The following is a 7,523-nucleotide window of genomic DNA, read 5'->3' as shown; positions in this document are numbered from 1 at the left end:
CTCTGCTGTGATTGCGTTGGGACAGCACCCCCTCTCCAGCCCCCAGCTAGAGAAGACATCAGAGGTGACCTGCAGGGAATGACACAGGACACTGAAACCATGTGTTATCACGGCAGGTCCAGCTGCTCCTGCACCACCTCGTATTTTCCACTCTCCGTTGACCTAGCGATCATTTATTGAGCACCACTATATACCCAGTTTCAGGTACCCAAATCTACAAAAAGTGCCAAGTCTGTCTCTTGTCTTCTCCCACTTCGATGGAAAGCTGCTTGGTGCAGGGATCGTGATATCTACCCTAGACCTACAGGGGGCACCCCAACGGGTCTGTGGACAGATTGATTAATCAGCTGACTGAGCGATTTACTAAACGAAACCTTCACGGTTTCTGTATTAAAAGTCATTCCTTATCGTAGGAGAAATCAAAAGTTTACTTCCCATCCTCTGGGGGCATGGTAACCTGCGGTGTATGCGGTACACATTCCAATGATAAAGTCCTTAATAACTACAGGATGAGTTGGCAGAATGATTTAGATCTAAAGTCCGGAGCAAGGCAATTACATCTGGCTTCCAGATTTAAAAAATGGAAATAATCTTTATCTGAATTTTTTAAAGTATGTTAAAATTATAACATCAAATGTCAGTTGTGGTGACGACTTAGCCTGCCCATGTGAGAGAGGCGGCACGGTGGGGAAGAAGAGCCTTAATAGCACGTTGCCACCACCTAAAGGTTACAAACATCTGATGCGATCTGGCACGCTAATTGTACTTTTATCGATCACATTGGGAATCTGAATAGCATAAGGGAAATGAAATTCTTGAGGCCAGCCTTTCTGCCGTAGACTTTTCTCGTCTTCTCTGGACAAATGAGACGTTTGGAGAAGGAATTTGTCTCCAGGGGCTTGCTGTCCTGCTGAATTATTTTCTCTTTCTCATTAATTCCTGTCTTCCTCTTGTCTGCACCACCCACCCCCTGCTGCCCTCCCGTACCCGTCCAAGTCACATCAAGCTGTCAGATTCACCTGCTCGGGGCTCTCCCTCACTCCTCCACTGGGCTCCTTTCCCTCAGAACCAGAGGCAAACCAGGGCTTAATGATGTCCTTTCCATATTACTTGAGAGCTGCCTCATCTAGGACTCTCTTGACTCTGTGGGATAAAACTGCCTTTTGGGATAAAGGGCATGTTTTAAGTAGTGGTAAGAAAATATAAGGTGAGGCCTGCTAGAACTGCTTTGAAATTACCGAGGGAACATTAAGAAGGTCAATTCAAAAACCTGGAGCCCAGGTGGGGAATCTTGGGCTCCTTTCTCAGAGGGCAGGCAGGCCAGGCACTAACGTGGGTGTTCCAGATGGGGGTCAAGATGCAGCAGAACAGGGCAGGAAAAGTCACAGAAGTACATCACCACCCACACAGTCACACGGATGAGTCTCACAGACCTAATGTGAGCAAAGGAAGCCAGACACGGGGAAACACACACTGCATGATTTCAGTGATGTAGAGGTCTGTGAATCATCAGGCTTACACACTTCACAGCACTCCCCATAGCACATACCCTCCCCAAAGTCCATCACCCAGACGCCCTATCCCTACCCCTCCACCCCCCAGCAACCCTCAGTTTGTTTCCTAAGATTAAGAGTCTTTTATAGTTTTTCTTCCTTCCTGGTCCCACCTTGTTTCATTTTCCCTTCCCTTCCCTCCTCGGCCTCCCGCCCTGCCTCTCAAATTCCTCATCTCAGAGAGACAATATGATAATTATCTTTCTCTGATTGACTTATTTCACTTAGCTTAATACCCTCTAGTCATTTGCAATGACTCTAGTCATTTGCAATGACGTCATTGCAAATGGCAAGATTTCATTTCTTTTGATGGCTGCATAGTACTCCATTGTGTGTATGTGTATATATATGTACCTACACACTGTGTATATATATATATATCTCACATCTTCTTCATCCATTCATCTGTTGATGGACATCTAGGTTCTTTCCAGAGTTTGGCTATTGTGGACATTGCTGCTATAAACATTCTAAATAAAAACAAAAAAAACATAAGAGACTCTTTTTTTTTTTTTTTAACATAAGAGACTCTTAATCTCACAAACAAACTGAGGGTTGTTGGGGGGTGGGAGGGTAGGGATAGGGTGGCTGGGTGATGGACTTTGGGGAGGGTATGTGCTATGATGTGTGCTGCGAGTGGGTAAGCCTGATGATTCACAGACATGTACACCTGGGGCAAGTAATACATTAAATGTTAATAAAGTCCCTAGTACCTTTGAAACAATAGCAACAACAATAATAATAATTATTTGTCTCAAGAATGTGTAACTGTGGATTCTCTCCTGTGGTCCCTGGGCCCAGCACTGTGCTCACTACTTCGCATGGGTGCTTTTTCACTCCTCACAAACACTACTCAAGGTGGGCATCTCCAGCTTCATTTTCCAGGTGGGGAAACCAGGATTCAGAGGGGTTTACATGTCCAGACACACCTGAGTTACAAACTGCTCCATTTGTGACCCCAGCCAAAATGGTGGAACTATGAAAAGCCCAAAAAAGTCAAAGGTCACATCTGCAGTCAATCCCAGGACTGGACGAGGGTTGGTTATGTCCAAGATGCAAGCACATTCCCTCTCATGCTTACTGCTTTTTCATTTGGAGGTCTGAAGTACTGTGGAGGACTGGGGGAGGACAGGGGTCAGAAAGGGGTCATAGCACAGAGGCACTTTATGGGCAGATAGAGAGCAGAGGAGAAGCCACTGTCCAGGGGAGAAGGCTGGGTGCCCAGAGCTCAAACCCCTTAGACTGTAGGGACACTTAGACTTAGTCTGTGGGAGAGACTGACAATGAGAAGCCAAACAAATAAGCATGCAAAGAGTATATGGTGTGTCACAAGATGTCAGGTTCCGAGGGCGGGAGCGCAGGGGCTAGGGAATACAGCAACTAAAAGCAGTGGATGCGGGAGTGGGAGTAGTACAGAGGGGGTGGGATGTGGAATGACCTCTTTGAAGGGACCTGAAGTGGGCAGGCTGTCCATGCCTCAGGGGAACAGTGTGCCCGGGAGGGGTCCAGCATGTGCAAAGGCTCTGAGAAAGCACTTGTGTTTGAGGAGGAACAGAAGGTCAGATTGGTTGGGTGAGGGAAAGAGAGTTGTAGGTGAAATTAAAGAAACAGGCCAGGACCTATGATGGGAAGTTTCATTTCTATTCTGAAAAACTTTTGTAAGTTTTTGAATAGGGGCGTGGCTCAGTCTGAATTTCCTTGGAAAGATCACTCTGGCTGTGAGTGGAGAACTGATTTGTCCAGGCCAGACAAGGAGGCAGGGAAACCACGAGGAGGATCCTGCAGAATCAAGACAAGAGACTAGGACCATGGAAGCCTGGACCAGAGGGGAGTGTGTGCTGAGCCTGTCAGAAAAGCAGCCACCATGGTGAGGTATCATGCACGTAGCACCCCAAGTGTCCCCAGAAACACTGTTTATGGGCCTGTTTCAGGCCCTTCATGACCTCTGGCTGAGGACCCCACTGGTGAAATGATGGTCAGTTCAGCGACATGATATTAACAAACACTAAATGAAATACAAAATTTTTCTTTTTCAGTTATCTTTCATCCTTCCCCAGAGGGAACCAGATTTCCCAAAACTTATAACAGGGGTTCCCAAAGGAGGATGCATTTGTCTCAAGAATGTGTAAGCGATGAAAGCGTTGAAACTTGTATTTATAGCTACTTCTTCTCTTCTTGATCTCTGGATTACTCAGTTGGTGCTTATAACGTGCATTGTACATTAGTAAGACTGTACATGTATTCAGTTTATAAACATGTATATTGGATAGGATATTTTATATCCTATAAAATATTTTAGGATGGAGAGGGCAACAAGAAAATATTGTCCTATTTACCCAAATCCCAAACTCCACAACAGGGCTTATGACTGCCCCATATGGCTTCCTGTTTCCCTCTCTCCCCTCATCCCCACATCTTCATGTCACAGAACTGTCTTCCCATCCCCTGTTGTTCAATGGTGGAGATTAATGAGAAATTGTTCATTGCCTTTCAAAACTCAGCCTTTTCTGACCCATCTTCCCAACACCACATGCTACCAACAGGTCCTAGACACACTTTTGGCACAGCACCTGAAATGTTTTATTGCTCCTCTTTATTTCCAGCTTCTCTGTCTTTTTTGGCTACAAACACCTTGGGATAGGGGTGGTAATTTATTGGTCTTTGGATCTCAGGGTTTCCAGAATTCACAAATAAAAATACAAGGTGCCCAACTAATATATTTTTTAGTCTAAATTTTTATTTAGACTTTTATTTATTTTATTTTTTATTTAATTTCTTTATTTTATTTTAGTTTTTATTTTATTTATTAAATCTTATTTAGACTTTCACTTATTTTATTTTTATGTCCTAGGCGACATACTTCTTTGGGACATAGTTACACTATGAAGTTATTTGTCGTGTATATGAAATTCAAATTTCACTGGGATTCTGTATTTTAACTGGCAACTTTATTGCATCCCCCTGGATGTGCAGGTGCTGTCATGGTGGAGATGTTTAATAATTATCCTTTGAATGAACATCTGGATAAATAGGCCAAGTAGTAGCTATAAAGATCCCCATTCCACCAAAAGAGAAAAATGTGAGGACTGATCTTTTATCTTTTTAATAAACACGATGTTATTAAGGGGGAAATTTGGCACCATTAAATGTGTGTGTGTGTTTCCAGCTCTGTCCACTGACTGGGCCTAGAAGCCATCAGCAATGACTCCTTAGTAACTATGAACACCCTAGCGCCCATATCTTGGTGTCTAAATACTCTTCCTCTCTAAAAGTTCTATAGAGACATAGCTGGAAAGCATCAAGGCAGCATGGAACATCTTGCTTTGTCAGAAAAACAAAGGAGAACTTAAAGATTAATTGGGTCATGTTGAAGGGCACAGGACTCATCTGGAAGGGACTTCAAAACACCAGTGTGACAATTTGAACATGAAAAAAGATAATGTCAGCAATGAATATTAACTCACTAAAAAAATGAATGCATTTATAGGTGTGTGTGTGTGTGTGTGTGTGAGAGAGAGAGAGAGAGAGAGAAAGAGAGTTGCTGGCATCCCCTCTTGCCAGAATACAAGCTAATAAACATGGGAGGAATTGTAGAATGAGAAAATCATTATTTTGCAACCAGCAACATAGTAACCGATTCAGGAGAATATAATCTAGGATGATAAAAGAATTTGATTAAAAATCATCAGACAACAGGATATTCACCTAAGCCTAAATGATTACCCTGCAGACTGTTTATAATTCCAAGGGGAGTGTGAATGGTTCCAACAGCAGGGTCTGGCAGCCCTCCTCTAACTGAGCAATCAAACATCATCTGGGAGGATCCCGAAAATATGTATCTTCTGATATGAAACAATTAGAAATACCAGTAATACTTAGGCAATATTCTCGGCAAAGATGCCTAGCCAGAATCTAATCATGAGAAGCAATCAGGCAGATCCAGATGTGGGAAATGTTCTAGAACAACTGGGTTGAAATCATTACAAAAATCAGTGCCGAAAAAGACAAAGACGAGTGGGAGGGTCGTTCTAGAGTAAATGATGTTAAAGGGGCATAGCCGCGAAAGGATTGGGGGGGGTGGAGGGAGGAGAAAAACCACAAAGAGGTTTTGGGAATGCTAGAAAAAAAATGGAAACGATACTATTCAATTAATGTGCGTTTTCTGACATGTGAGTGCTGTGTGATGGTTCTGGAGAAGAAGATTTTTCCTCCTGGAGATTCATACCTGAGGACTAGGGCTGCATGTAGTGGTGTCTGCAACTTAATTTCCAATGGTTCAGAGACAGAGAATGAATCTAGGTGAAGTTTTCTAAAACATTATAAATCAACAAGGCCCATAACAAAGGTAAGGCATGGGGATACTTGGAGAAGAAAAGATCTGGAAACTGAAGAAAGGCATGGAGAAAAGGAGGGCAGAGCATTTATGAACTGGCAAACAGTCTATTGGGAAGGAAAGGTCCTACATGCTCTCTCCCTCCTTCTCCAGAACATTCCTCCACCCCCATCCTGGCAAAGCCCTCACTTCTGGCTCTGGGGTACGCTATGACCTATCCCTGGCCAGAGCAGAACTAAACAATTGATTGATGAAAACAAAGCTCCTGTGATAAATTTTGGCCCTTCTGTGCAGACCTCAGTATCTCCAAGCATCACCCTGCCCTTTCACATCTTTATTATAACATGTATAACACACACATTCAAGCATAATCCAATTTCCCCTTGTACCCTCCCCCTTCTTCTAGCGACTGCCAGGCCCATCTGACGATGGAATGCATCCTCTAAGCAATGATTTCTTGCAAAACAAGAATTACAAAACACTTAGTGGCATTTCCAAATGATTATACATTTTATTTAAATATTTATCTTTTTGAAATTTGACTTATAATCTATAAGTAATTAGTTATCAGCCTAGCTACCCGGGTGACAGGTGGGTTCCTTAATTTTCTATGCAGTCGACAGGTTTTAACTCTGAAATTATTCTAGTCACAGCACACTTCAAAGGTCTAAATGAAAAAAAAAGTTAAATGCCTTAATATCTTTGAGATTTGCAAAGATATTTGAGGATTTGCTGAGGGATTCGGTGTAGGATGAAGAAAGTGTTTTGTTAGCAGGGAGACTAACTTGCATCTCCAATTTGAAAGAAAATGTGAAATCCAAATGCACAAAGATTATTTAGATGAGAGCGCCCTGAACAATCATTGTTCTCGCTCTGCATTCTGAACGGCTGAGTCCTACATTACACTGGTTCGGGGGAGGGGGGGGTAGGTGGGGGGAGAGGGGTGGGCATGCTTTCCCACTTCGGCAAGGGTAACCATGTAGCCACAAGTACAAAATACAAACGGGCAAACTCTCATTATAGGATATGTAAACTATAGTTGAAGCTCAGACTCTCTCCTGGACAAACACACCCTCCAGGTACATTTGCAAGCCCGTTGGTGTGCCAGGCTGGGTCACCCTTCAACCTTCCTGCTCCGCCTGGCCCACGGGAGGCTTCCAAGGTCTGTCCCCTCCCCTGCCCTACCAGTACTTTCGCCTGCACACTTTCTGTGCTCATCGGTCTCACAGTTCAGCTCCTCTTGACACAAAGCTCAGGTTTCTCCACCACGCCCCATGACACTGTCCCTGAAGGCCTGGCCCAATGCCAAAGGCACAGGGAGTTCTGAGCAGAGATTTGACTTGTTGAAGGCATTCAGCTTGGCTGATGGTCTTTGGAAATTACCTTTTGGCCAATGCCCAAAGGTTCACTGCCACTGGTTGCCATCTTAGAAAAACCAAATATAGTTGACCCTTGATTTTTAAAAATAAATACAGTATGGTACTGTTGGTATATTTTTTCTTCTGGTTTTTAAAAAAGATTTCACTTATTGTGCTCGCTTCGGCAGCACATATACTAAAATTGGAACGATACAGAGAAGATTAGCATGGCCCCTGTGCAAGGATGACACGCAAATTCGTGAAGCGTTCCATATTCTG

At 43.5% G+C, this 7,523-nt stretch overlaps 1 non-coding gene across 1 annotated transcript; it reads left to right on the top strand.

Moving 5' to 3' along the window:
* The first annotated feature begins 7,416 nt into the window (after positions 1 to 7,416).
* LOC132014689 (U6 spliceosomal RNA) lies at positions 7,417 to 7,523 on the top strand. Its single transcript, XR_009403344.1, has one exon. It is a non-coding gene; the product is annotated as a U6 spliceosomal RNA (small nuclear RNA).

The sequence above is a fragment of the Mustela nigripes genome, chromosome 3 (genome assembly GCF_022355385.1).
Source record: "Mustela nigripes isolate SB6536 chromosome 3, MUSNIG.SB6536, whole genome shotgun sequence".
NCBI lineage: Eukaryota > Metazoa > Chordata > Mammalia > Carnivora > Mustelidae > Mustela > Mustela nigripes.
Note: the sequence above shows the minus strand (reverse complement) of the source record. Positions and strands in the feature narration are given on the sequence as shown.